Source organism: Oncorhynchus gorbuscha, linkage group LG02, assembly GCF_021184085.1.
Source record: "Oncorhynchus gorbuscha isolate QuinsamMale2020 ecotype Even-year linkage group LG02, OgorEven_v1.0, whole genome shotgun sequence".
NCBI lineage: Eukaryota > Metazoa > Chordata > Actinopteri > Salmoniformes > Salmonidae > Oncorhynchus > Oncorhynchus gorbuscha.
In genome coordinates, this window is record NC_060174.1 from 49,734,582 (window position 1) to 49,749,230 (window position 14,649).

Consider the following 14,649-nt stretch of genomic DNA (forward strand, 5'->3'; position numbering starts at 1 on the left):
ATTGGTTGCCTTATAGCATTAAGGTCATTATGTGGTTTAATAAGGTATGCCAAAACCATTTGCATAAACGATAAGTGGGAAATGAAGCGACCAGTTGCTAGAGACACTGTGCACTGCTAATGAACACTGACTGACTCGAAATAGTGTTAAGATTCCCATAGAGCATTAATGTACATCCATCAGAGTGTAACGCTATCATCACTTACGAATTGCATATGCTGTGAAGTCTTCACTTAAAATTGCATGACATAACACCGTTATAATGTCTGACATATGTCATGGCATTTTATAACAAACCTCTGACAACAAACGGACAACCCTGTCATGGTACATATAAGAAGGTACATTTATAAATCAAATCAAATGTTATTTGTCACATGTACCGATAACAACAGTTATAGACCTTACCGTGAAATGCTTACTTACAAGCCCTCAACCAACAAAAATAGGTCCTGGATGGCAGGAAGCTTGGCCACAGTGAGGTACTGGACTGTATGCACTACCTTCTGTAGTGCCATACGGTATGATGCATAACTTTTGCTATACCAGGCGGTGATCCAACCAGTCAGAATACTCTCGATGGGACAGCTATAGAACTCTTTGAGGGTCTTTGTACGCATGCCAAATCTTTTCAGTCTCCTGAGGGGGAAGAGGTGTTGTCGAGCCCAATACTGTCTTGGTGTGTTTGGACCATGATAGGTTGTTGGTGATGAGGACAACAAGGAACTTGTGGACTACAGCCCTGATGATGTGAATGGGGAATGTGTTCAGCCCTCCTTTTCCTGTAGTCCACGATCAGCTCCTTTGTCTTGCTCACCTTGAGAGGAAAGGTTGTTGTCCTGGCACCATACTGCCAGGTCTCCCTATAGGCTGTCTCATCATTGGCGGTGATCAGGCCTACCACTAATGTGTCATCAGCAAACGTAATGATGGTGTTGGAGTCATGCTTGGCCAGACAGTCGTGGGTGAACAGGGAGGACAGGAGAGGACTAAGTACGCACCCCTGAGGGGCCCCCGTGTTGAGGATCAGATTGGCAAATGTGTTGTTGCCCGTCAGGAAGTCCAGGATCCAGTTGCAGAGGGAGGTGTTTAGCACTATGGTGTTGAACACTGAGCTGTAGTCAATGAACAACATTCTCACATAGGTCTTTGTTTTGTCCAGGTGGGAAAGGGCAGTGTGGAATGTGATTGAGATTGCGTCATCTCTGGATTTGTTGGGGCGGTATGCGAATTGGAGTCGGTCTAGGGTTTCTGGGATGATGAGATGATGGTGTTGATGTGAGCCATGACCAGCCTTTCAAAGCACTCCATGGCTACCGACATAAGTGCTACGGGGCGGTAGTAATTTAGGCAGGTTACCTTTGCTTTCTTTTGCACAGAGACTATGGTGGTCTCCTTAAAACATGTAGGAATTACAGAATGTGAATGTTGACCTGTTTAAAGGTCTTGCTGACATCGGCTATGGAGAGCGTGATCACACAGTCGTCTGGAACAGCTGGTGCTCTCATGCATGCTTCAGTGTTGCTTGCCTCAAAGCGAGCATAAAGGGCATTTCGCTCGTCTGGTAGGCTCGTGTCACTGGGTAGCTCACGGCTGGGTTTCCCTTTATAGTCCCTAATAGTTTGCAAGCCCTGACACATCCGACGAGTGTCATAGCCGGTGTGATGGATTCAATCTTAGTCCTGTATTGACGCTTTGCCTCTTTGATGGTTCGTCTGAGGGCATAGCGGGATTTCTTAGAAGTGTCTGGATTAGTGTCCCGCTCCTTGAAAGGGGCAGCTCTATCCTTTAGCTCGGTGCGGATGTTGCCTGTAATCCATGGCTTCTGGTTGGGATATGTACGTACGGTCACTGTGGGGACGACATCTTCGATGCACTTATTGATGAAGCTGGTGACTGAGGTGGTATACTCCTGAATGCCATTGGATGAATCCCGGAACATATTCCAGTCTGTGCTAGCAAACATTCCTGTAGGGTAGCATCCACGTCATCAGACCACTTCCTAGTCACTAGTACTTCCTGCTTTAGTTTTTGCTTGTAAGCAGGAATCAGGAGGTTGGAATTATGGTTAGATTTGCCAAATGGAGGGTGAGGGAGAGCTTTGTATGTGTCTGTGTGTGTGGAGTAAAGGTGGTCTAGAATTTTTTTCCCCTTTAGTTGCACATTTGACATGCTGGTAGAAATAAGGTCAAACGGATTCAAGTTTGCTTGCATTAAAGTCCCCGGCCACTAGGAACACCACTTCTAGATTAGTCTTTTTTTGTTTGCTTATGGCCTTATACAGCCCGTTGAGTACAGTCTTAGATTAAAACTTTCTTGGTAGATAATGTGGTCTACAGTTTATCATGAGGCACTCTACCTCAGGCGAGCAATACCTTGAGACTTCCTTAATATTAGACATCACGCACCAGCTGTTATTGACAAATAGACATACACCCCCACCCCTCGTCTTACCAGACGTAGCTGTTCTGTCCTGCTGATGCACGGAAAACCCAGCTAAATGTATATTATCCGTGTTGTCTTTCAGCCACAACTCGGTGAAACATTAGATATTACAGTTTTAAATGTCCCGTTGGTAGGATTGTCTCGAACGGAAATCATCCAGTTTATTTTCTCGTGATTGTACGTTGGCCAATAGAACGGATGGTAGAGGCGGGTTACCCACTTGCCAAAGATTTCTAACAAGGCACCCTGATCTCCGCTCCCTGTATTTCCATATTTTCTTCACGCGAATGACAGGGATTTGGGCCTGGTCTCGCATCGGACTCATTAATGAAAAAAATCTTTGTCCAGTTCGTGGTGAGAAATCACTGTTTTGATATCCAGAAGCTCTTTTCGGTCATAAGAGATGGTAGCAGCAACATTATGTACACAATTTGTTACAAACAATGCGAAAAAAACACACAAAATAGCAGTTAGTTAGGAGCCTGTAAAACGGCAGCCATTCCCTCCAGCGCCATTGATCACAGTTCTATAGTGTAATGTCACTGGGGGTGGAACAGAAGCCAGGTCATACCGCCTGGTAAGAAGATGGATTTAGACTAATATGACAATCAAGGTTCAGAGACAACCAAGGACCTTCTTAACATATCCCTACGCAGGCTAAATGTACAATCTTGATGGACAATAAGAAAATCATCCAACACATTAAATATGTACTTCATCTGCTATTCAGGTGAATAAAAAGATAGGCCTATAGCATAATGTCTATTTCCACTTCATTCTATTATCTGATAGGGCAGAGTTTTATCAGTGGAATAGATCAGATCCCCATTCAGGTACACACAGCTGATAAGAAAGCCCAAGATTAATGATGAGCAGATATCTATGGCCTGATTGATTAGATGCTAGACAACTAGACCGAAACCATCAGCCAGTTCATGCAAAACATCTTCTTGCAGTTATTGATTAATTGTAACTAAATGGCTTAGGGTCACATCCTGACCATGGTTCATAATCACATTCATGCGATAGACTACAACTAGTATGGACCCTACAGGACTTTTTACATGATTCTGTAAGTTCAATAAGTGTTTCATCTTATTAAGAATTTGTTTCATGAATTCAAGACACAATAAGGAAATCGGTTATGTTAAGTGAGAGTGCTCGAAAACTCTGCCGGGGCCTTAAAATCTTGTATGACCGAGTAAATTCTGATTGCAATTAAATCGGTCCTCCACAGCCACTAAATCCTATTGGCACAACATAATGCTCCAGTGCATATATAGGAGATCTGAGTGGTCTTCCACGTTCTCTGCTATCTGATTGTCACTGTGATGTTATCTGTGACAGACAGTGAATAACGAGGGAATCTGTGGGTGGGAGACAGCAGACAGGTGAATGGAGGCGTGAAGACGGTTTCTCTCATTTTCTCTCTCTACCTAGACTGGGCCTCCTAGATTAAGGCCATCTCTCAGTGTCAAGTCTTCTATCAGACTGATTCAATTAAGATTGAAGAGAGGAGAGAGTGCCACAGAGGAGAGGGCCATAGGTCCACTAGATCACGGGGAGTGATTAGTGGCTGTCTTTGAGTTTTGTCAGAACTTTGTCAACCCTACCCATGTCAGTTGTTGCTATTTGGTCAAAACTTATCTCAATTGTTGCCCTTCTCTTATGGTCAGAACTTTATCAGACCTGGTTGCTCTCGGGTTATACAGTTGAAGGAGCTGTCACTTAGCTCGTTAAAAAAGTTAGCTAGTGCTCAGTCTCTCTCAAGCCATCTCAAACCAGCGATGGAGAGTTACCGAGCACACGATGCCTCAAAAGGAGTCTTCAACCCTCTAAATGAAATGTCAGTTAGACTTCAGACATTACCATTGCAGCTGCAGATGTGTCTTTCACATGCCTGCTCATATAAAAAGTTCATGTTTGTGTAAATGTCCATCACAACACTTTATTCCGTTGGTCATGACCTCCGTACCAAGGTTACCAGCCAAATATCCTTTCAATGGCTGTGTCATACACCGTTTTACATTTGTCTGCATTTACAAACCCATTCCCCAGTCCTAAAAAACTATTGACAGTCCTCATTGATCATAAATTCTGTGACCTTAGCCAATCAAGGACCATTTAGTGCAAAAACAGATAGAAATCGACCCCATTCAGAAGCCGAATAGGAATTGGTAGCGTCTATGTCGCAGCACAAAGGGGCGGCGGAGGCAGCTGTAGAAGCCAATGAGATGAGTAATGTTTATGGGCTCTTCAATGCACTCCTCCGTGGCGCTACAACAATGCCACTGTGACCTCTGAACTCCCTCTCTGCATGGCTGCACTCTGACCCTAGTGTTTTCCCACAGCTGTCACTAGATACAATGACCATTAATAGGGCAGCCAGTAAGGGTCTGTCTACGGGCCATTGAGGACAGAGTGTTTAAAGCCTGATAATGAAAACAGAGGCGTTAACTCATCACTGGCCTTTGTTTGGCACAAAATGGCTGTCACAGTGGCTTCCAGTCAATGGGAAATGGAGCCTAATGAGCTGAAAAGCCACATCAAAGAGTCCACTGATGTGTTAGTCTTTGCATGGGCATTGCAATGAATGCCTCTATTGTCAAGATGTGTGTGTATGTATGTGTGGGTCCTGTCAGTTTTCAATGGGCCAAAATAACAGATAACGATTTTATAGAGAGCATGTTTTGACACATTTAATATTCAGCACAAATTAACTGAGTAGTTTGATCTTTTCTTCTACTAAATAGCTGACTTTTGATCCTGGTATTTATTTTTCTAAATCACAATGTTATGGAGACAACACACAAGGCCACTGAATGTCAGAGGAAGCCACAAAATGTGTTGGCTGTAACATACTGCACTTCTCAGTACAAGGCCCTCAATCATTTTGCTGGTGACCTCAAATGTATGCTTCCATTATCATATGTATTGGATGTGGCTTGACTTATATGTTAATTTGAATTGGAACACTGATATTGGAAAGACTTGAGAGCCTTCTCTTGGGTGGAGTGACCTTGTTATTGGTTTGACACTCCCGGCCGTGTGACAGTCTTCTCCTCTTCATTGTTATTATTCAAATCCTCCCATGGTTTGTTGTCACAGTTCTATTGCATTAGATGCAGGCTGATGGAGACTGGTGACGTAATGTATCTCCGTGTGAGTGAGCTCCTCAGTGCTGCTATGTAAATCTTTGATATTTTCATATGGATAAAACTTCACTGTTGAGTGACAAATCGCACGCAAAATGATAGGGCCCCGCAGATCACCACAGCAAATCCACAATGACATAGCAGCCACTGTGCTCGTCTGGTCTCTCTCCTGCAATGCAGCAGCCTCCCACTATCCTCCTTATCTATACTATTATAACAATCAAATACGTATGCACACCTTCATCCATATTGTCACAGTTTGGTTAAAATGAAGGTTGTGGAAAGATTGCAGCTTCAATAGTGGGTATAGAGTGAGTATGTATGACACCGATACCTCCCTCCTAGCTGCTCTCTTTCCTCACTCACCCCTCCTCCAGGAACAGCAGAGGTCCCAAAACAATGCCTTCACCAGGGGTCTCAATCTATTTGTAGCTGTCGGCAACTTGGCAGGGTTATACCGTAGGCATCCTGGTGTCAGCGTGGATCACTGGCTTGTTCAACACAGGGGTTCATATAAGTGTGTGTGTGTGTGTGTGTCCATTAGTGAAGAAGTAGTTACAAAAACAGGGGCAGGGTTTCAATACTAACCCACTCAGGAACCCCAATAACCACATGGATTTATGGTCTGTGTGAAGAATTAGACTGACAATTAGCTGTATTGAGGAAGGCTGAGATTCAATAAAGTTGTCATCAGTGTCCTACTGTGCACTCCGTGTACTTAGCTTGAGGCTAGTGTTCAGCATTCGTGCTGTAGAGTTGAGAATTCGATTTACATGCATTGCTACTTTGTCGGTTTGTCGGCCTAAATGTGAGTAAAAACCTTTGGACTACTAGAGTTTTTGCACAATTCTCCCAATGCAGGTTTTACACAAAAGTCAGGGGATTTCCAGTGAAGATTTGGGCCATGTACACTTATTGGCAAGACGATGATGTGAGTAAAGTTAATCTGGAAGTGTGATATCCATCACATAAGAAAATCCCTTCAAGTATTTATTTGGGATCATTAACAAAGGTCAGGGAGCAGTTAAACTCTAATCACTGGTCGAGGTGAAAAAAAGTAACGCTATACTTTTAACACATTTTTCCCACAAAAGGTCGGTAAATTGTGTTTACTTGCATTTACCCTCCACTACACCACTGTAGGGGACGGGGTAGGAAAAACACAAAATAACCAATTTAACAGAGGACCATTCTAAATTTCAGTCATCAATCAAGTCAAATCCACAGCCACAACCAGCAACATTAAATCCACAGCTCCACAGCTACTCATAGGCTATCCTGGTGACAGGGTAGGGATAGGCAACAAATACATGTTTGGGTACCACAGTGCCATCATTGACGTCTCAATGTCAACATCTGGAATTAAGATCACTGAGCACTAATTCTGACCTTACATGTGTTTGTTTTTGTTTCACCTTTATATAACCAGGTAGGCAAGTTGAGAACAAGTTCTCATTTACAACTGCGACCTGGCCAAGATAAAGCAAAGGAGTTCGACACATACAACAACACAGAGTTACACATGGAGTAAAACAAACATACAGTACAAATTATACAGTAGAAAAATAAGTATATATACAATGTTAGCAAATGAGGTGAGATAAGGGAGGTAAAGGCAACAAAACAAAAAAAGTCCATGGTGGAGAAGTAAATACAATATAGCAAGTAAAACACTGGAATGGTAGATTTACAGTGGAATTATGTGCAAGGTAGAGATATAAATAAAATGCTGTGTAGAGGGCCTTAGAGAACATGGAGTGTGATATATACAGGTGGATCAGTGTGCCTCTATCAGTGTACCATATAGCAGGACAGAGGGCCGGCTAGTGAGTCCAGATACACTTCTACTCTGCATTTTCAATGAACCACGCACAATTTGTTGAAAGTATAATTAAGTTCATCATAATGGAACGTGTACATATTCATATGGGGACTTATACACCAGGGTCCAGATTCACAAAACCTTCTTAAGAATAAATGTATTCTTAAATGCATTTTTTCCCCTTAAATAAAGACTTAAGAAGAAAGTTAAGCAACGTTGCTATTCCTTAAAAAGATTATTGGAAATTTTCTTGCACTATTTATTATGTTTCTCATTAAGCAAAAAGTTGTGAGCTTATAATGTGAGCTTATAAGTATCTACAGACAAGATGAACACAAGAAGAACATAATTGGCAGTCAGCTAGAACACAACGCGCATAATGTGGTTAGTGTTGCCACGATACCTGAACATTGACTTCAATATCAGGTTTAGTATCGATACTCGGTACCACAACGATACCATGGCAACAAAAAAAAGCGGGGAGAAGGACTGTGATTTTTTCCCCCTGTTTTTGCTCTCAAAATCACATCTTTTTTTGGGGAAGAACAACTAAATTTGAAGTTCACATCACTGCTTAAACCACATCAGGGGACCACTTTTGAGGTCTGGGAAAAATCTATTAGCACGGTTGTTTGGTTAGTGGTGATTCTGTACCGCACATGTGATGGAGTTTGCAAAACAAATGGCCACTGGATTGATGCAAATAATCATGATCATCTGCCAGTTAGGCATAGGCTGCTTTGTACACACACACGCACACACGCTAACACACGCACACATTACTGATGCATTCTTTTAATGTCTTATGATACAATTAGGCTAATTTATTAATATTTCCAATAAGTTCAATAGATTTAGTTGATTTCCAAACGAGACACATTTGACAGAAGAAACAAAATTCTAGTAACGAACCGTTTTTCATGTTGTAGTGTCGGAAAAAGTACTGACGTTTCGGTGTACACAGCGCAACAACACTAGGTCGTGTGTGTGGCCTTTGACGTGACAGCTCAGAATTTATAGACAGATATCCTTACACTTCCTCAGTAGCTCCAACTTCACCCAGCACTCTTCATTATGGTCCAGACAGAGAGACAGACGTGAACCCCCACGTCATCATGTACTCCATATATTTTCCCATCAACTACACCTACTTCAGTTTCTCAAGGTTCAGAAGACAGCAGCTTCACTCCTTTGTCTCCTGGGTGATTGTAGCTCAGGTCTAGCACTTTCAGATGGGATGAGTGTAACATAACAGCTGAAGCCAGATAAGCACATTTTCCTCTGTGACTCTACAGAATGACAGACTGTGCAGGATTATTTGGCAAAACTCTTGCTTCAGTCACTTACAGCATGAGCATCTGTATCAATACTGACCGTAGGTTCTCAAGTGTACGGCGTGTATTCTTCAGTCCAGCAGAGAGCAGCTTCACTCCAGAATCTTGTAGGTCATTGTTACTCAGGTCCAGTTCTTTTAGGCAGGATGAGTTTGACCAGAGAGCTGAAGCCATTACCTCTGATATAGGCAAAATGAGAAATAAACATATCAAAACAGATAAGGTGATATAGATCATTCAGGTAATTACTAGGGCTGTCAAATAATGAAAATAATTAAGAGTTAACGGCATTAGTTAATCACGATTAATCGAAATGTTTTAACATTTTGGAATTTTCATAAAATTGGCCCCAAATAAAGATTTGTCCATTTAAAAAGCAGTGCATTGAGTTAAAATCATACTATGCTTTAATTGTAAGGGATGGAAACACAATAATCTACATCAGAATGTTTTAATAGCATTTTCACCATAAACAACAACAACAACAGGCCTACTCCGTCTTATCACACACACACACACACACACACACACACACACACACACACACACACACACACACACACACACACACACACACACACACACACACACACACACACACACACACACACACACACACACACACACACACACACACACACACACACACACACACACACACACACACACACACACACACACACAGGTGGGCCCTATGTGTGTAACTGCTAAACTGTTTGGTGACTGTACACTGTACAGCATGATTGCAACAGGTTTACTAACACGTTGGTTCTAGTAGCTATGTTGACTATGGCGTGAGCTAATAATGGTGACAATGATGTAGTCTCTGTGGAGTGGTTAGCGGTTATGATATGAAGGTTTGGCTTGGAAAGGTTTTTTCGCCTGGTCACAGACAGCTGATGTGTTGTGCACTGAAGTCCACAAGCGGTGGGAAATGGTGAGAGGAGGAGAGCGGGTAGATGCGAGAAGGAATTATACGATCAGCAAAATGATCATGCTGTTTGTATGTGTCACGACTCCTACCTACTGTTCGGGTGGCGCTCGGCGGTCGTCGTCCCTTTTCCCCTTTCTGTTTATTGGTTTCACCTGTTTTGTGGGTAGGCTGATTAGTCGGGCAATGTTAGCCAGTAGGCCCGCCTGCTCTTTGTGCCGGATTGTTTTGAATCCCCGTGTTTGGGGCATTTGTTTTGTGTGGTGGCTGATCCCTTTTCCCCTTTCTGTTTATTGGTTTCACCTGTTTTGTGGGTAGGCTGATTAGTCGGGCAATGTTAGCCAGTAGGCCCGCCTGCTCTTTGTGCCGGATTGTTTTGAATCCCCGTGTTTGGGGCATTTGTTTTGTGTGGTGGCTTATGTTCGCCGTGTGTGCAATAAATAGCACTACCCTGTACTCTCTGCTTCCTGCACCTGACTTCGCACCCACTACGCCCAGAGCGTTACAGTATGTTGCTGCTATGAAAGTGAATTGTGTTTGCGTGTGATCAGGCGTGTATTCATTCCGCCGATTCTGTTGAAAAACTTTTCTTAAACTGAAGCAAACAGAACGGGGAAAAACATACCTGAATTCGTCCAATAGAAACTCTCGTTTGCAACTGTTAGACCAATGATTACACCCTAGATTAGCTAGATTCAGACAAGAGTGTGCAAGGTGTTATTGAATGTGTCACTGTCTGTCACCTTGATTACTCAAATATTTTCTCTTGACTTGTGCAGTTACGTTGTAAACTTCATTCGTAGGCTTGATTGTAGCAACCTCATGATGGGTGTAGCAAAAATGGAAGTATCATGTAGTAGCCTAAACCTATTGATGTTACATTGAGCTGGGTAAATGGAATATGAATGACAGTCATCCAATATGCTGTAATCGAAAAAAATATTGTCTTCCCTCATCTTAAACGTCACCCACCACAACTGATTGAGCATAACTTTACAAGATTTTGGCTGAAGGCACACGGTCTTCAGCGATGTAAAGGCACAAGCATTGACTGTAGTTATATTCATTATTGTGTTCTGCACCTAAAAGGTTCTGTGAGGAAACACGTGTGCTTAAAAGGTTCCTTAGGGTGAAGAAACAGCGATAAACATGTAATGAGTTCAAGTGTTTTTAACGTGTAAAATTTTGACAGCCCTAGTTATTAAATTCAACATTTTGAAAAAAAAATCATTACTGCCCTAAATGTATCCAGTTTACAGTGTGGGCTTTTCAGTCCAGCACAAAGTAACTCCACTCTTGAATCCTTCAGGTAACTGGAACTCAGGTTCAGCTCTCTTGGAGTTCAAGTTAAGAGTTGAGCCTAGCAGTTCAAATCAAGTCAAATCGTATTCATCACATGTGCCAAATACAACAGACCTTACAGTGAAATGCTTATTTACAAGCCCTTAACCAACAGCCGTTTTAAGAAAAATAAGTGTTCAAGTATTTACTAAAATAAACTGAAGTTAAAAAAATATAAATAAAACTAAAAAGAAGAAAATAGTTCAAGAGCAACAAAATAACAGTAGCGAGGCTTGTCTAGGTAATTGAGGTTAGTCTAGGTAATTGAGGTTAGTCTAGGTAATTGAGGTAATAGGTACTGTACATGTAGGTAGAGGTAAAGTGACTATGCACAGATAATAAACAGAGAGCAGCAGTGTAAAAATGGGGGTGGGGGGGACAACAATGCAAATAATTCATTAAAAACAAAACACACTTCATTTATTTGTCATTTTGACCTCGTTTTAATATATGTAAGTATTACAAGAGTGAGTACATGGTTTATGCCATTACTGTACACACATAAGTGAGAGCAAAAACACTGACCTCAGTTTCTCTACAGTGTGTGGACTCCTGCAGTGTGCTGCCACTCAGGTCCAGCTCACTCAGGTGGGGACTCACTGATTTGAGAGCAGAGGCCAGGGATTCATCTGCTGAGAGTCCATCACCAGAATGACTATAAAGGTAGAGAAAATCATTTGAATATCAATGGTTATAAAATACATGGTTACCCTCAATCCAAGTGCAAAGTCATGTGTATGCCAATTCTATGTGGGCAGAATTAGCATATACATTGTTATGTAATGACCATGGTAGTAAAAAAAAATGAAAGTATATCAGCAGAAGGATGAGGTTTATCTCGGTAATGTGCTCTTCATCATTTGATGACCCATTGAAGGCCCTCTGTTGACATAACATCTTGTTTTTATCTGTCATGTGAATGTACTGACCTCAGAGCCTCCAGTTTACAGTGTGGCCTCAACAGTCCATCAGTGTAGCTTCCATCCTGAATCCACCAGGTCTTTGTTTCTAAGCTCAAGCTCTCTCAGGGGAGAGTTCTGTAAGTGGAGAGCTGAGGCCACAGTTTCACCAATCCAATTGTCATCCCAAACACTAGTGACTCTGTAGATGCATTGGAAATACGATTCACGTGAGGATTAGGGTTACATGCAAACACCAACACGCTTTTTGATTTGATTTCGTCAGACAGGGTCAGAGTGGGGTAAAGTGGGGTAAAGTGTGAGAATAGTGGGGTAAAGTGTGGGGAGGGCGGGGTAAAGTGTGGGGATAGTGGGGTAAAGTGTGGGGATAGTGGGGTAAAGTGTGGGGATAGCGGAGTAAAGTGTGGGGATAGCGGGGTAAAGTGTGGGGATAGTGGGGTAAAGTGTGGAGATAGTGGGGTAAAGTGTGGGGAGGGCGGGGTAAAGTGTGGGGATAGTGGGGTAAAGTGTGGGGATAGCGGGGTAAAGTGTGGGGATAGTGGGGTAAAGTGTGGGGAGGGTGGGGTAAAGTGTGAGATAGTGGGGTAAAGTGTGGAGACAGTAGGGTAAAGTGTGGGGATAGCGGGGTAAAGTGTGGAGATAGTGGGGATAGTGGGGTAAAGTGTGGGGATAGCGGGGTAAAATGTGGGGATAGCGGGGTAAAGTGTGGGGATAGCGGGGTAAAGTGTGGGGATAGTGGGGTGAAGTGTGGGGATAGCGGGGTAAAGTGTGGGGATAGCGGGGTAAAGTGTGGGTATAGTGGGGTAAAGTGTGGGGATAGTGGGGTAAAGTGTGGGGATAGCGGGGTAAAGTGTGGGGATAGTGGGGATAGTGGGGTAAAGTGTGGGGATAGCGGGGTAAAGTGTGGACACACAGCTACCCTCAAGGTCATAGAGGTGCATTAAACATATCTAAGAAAATCACCTACATTAACATTCGGTAGAAGCGAAATTGGACACGATTCAAACAGTTGTTATTTTGCACAGTGTGAATTTTACATTAATACATTGCATTTCTGCAGGTCCTCACAGCTGGAATATGTAAAAAAAAAAAAAAAACCTTTCTTGATGTTTTGTATCTTATCAGGTAGAACTCATCAAGCACCTTGTCTGACGTTAGTGTCATGTTTTGTCTTATATTGTCTTGTCATTTTGCTTTTCCTTCTGTTCGTTTTCCCCCTGCTGGTCTTTTTAGGTTCGTTCCCCTTTTTCTCTCTCCCTCTCTCTCTCTCTTCTCTCTATCGTTCCGTTCCTGCTCCCAGCTGTTCCTATTCCCCTAATCAATCATTTAGTCTTCCCACACCTGTTCCCTATCTTTTCCCCTGATTAGAGTCCCTATTTCTCCCCTTGTTTTCCGTTTCTGTCCTGTCGGATCCTTGTATATTGTTCACCGTGCTGTGTCTTTGTATCGCCCTGTCGTGTCGTGTTTCCCTCAGATGCTGCGTGGTGAGCAGGTGTCTGAGTCTGCTACGGTCAAGTGCCTTCCCGAGGCAACCTGCAGTTTATGATCGAGTCTCCAGTCTGGTCTCGTCATTACGAGTGGAATTGTTCTTTATGCTTTATTTACCGCTCCGATTTGTCTAGGAGTATTGAATATTTACTTTACTGGATTAAAGACTCTGTTTTCGCCAAGTCGCTTTTGGGTCCTCATTCACCTGCATAACAGTTAGTAACACATTGGCCAGCACTGAACAGTGAGCATGTGAGAGTCCCGTTTCTGTTGAATCCTCTGACCTCAGGCACCTCAGAATGTCTTCATGTAGGGAATCGTCTTTCACTTCAGTCAAGCGGAGGAAAAGATTGGGGCTCCTTTCAGGGGAGACATCTTTTAAATCCATCTCGTTAAGGTATGTCTTGATTTCCTCTACAGTCTCTGAGCTATCCTCTGTCTGTGGCAGTAGGCCTATTAGAAGTATCTGAACAGGCTCCAGTGAGATGCCAACCAGGATCCAGAGGAACAGGTCGAACTGTCCATTCTTTCTCTCCACAGAGTCATGCATATTAATCTCCATCAACTCATGCAAGGGAAGATCGATAGGCTCTTCTTCAAGGATAGTGAAGCACATGAAGGAAAGCTAAAAAATCTTGAATGGTCAGGTGCACAAACCACCTTTTTATACAACAAAGATTCTGCTTTGAAGATTTCTGTGCACCAAGGTTATTGTAGTAAACTAAAACGGACACTAAAACAAAAACTAATCATGAAAAACATATGAACAAACCCAATTGGAAAAATGAAAACTATACTGAAACTAATATATTTGACTCCAAAACTAACTAAAATAAAATAAAATAAAACCATCATGAATTATGTTTTAGTTTTTTCTTCTCAACTTTGGGCGACCGAATGAGGTTTTCAAGCTTTTGGGGAGTTTAAGGGCCAGCATTTTTTTAGCTGGTGAATTACTACCGAGAGGAAGAGGCGAAGCGAGAGGCTTGACTCCGCATCAAAATCTGTCTGAGCGAAAATACAGCGAGAAGCAAAGGGAGTGGGGATATTTTGTATGGAGGTCAAGTGTCAAATTTGGTTAACATAAAATGTAATTGCTCATTTGGTTTATAGGCCACATAAGGCCTGTAAGTCACATAATGCTGTCTTGCAAGGTGATGTGTATTTCCTATTGGAATCTAGACAGAGTTATGATATCCAACAAGTGGAATTG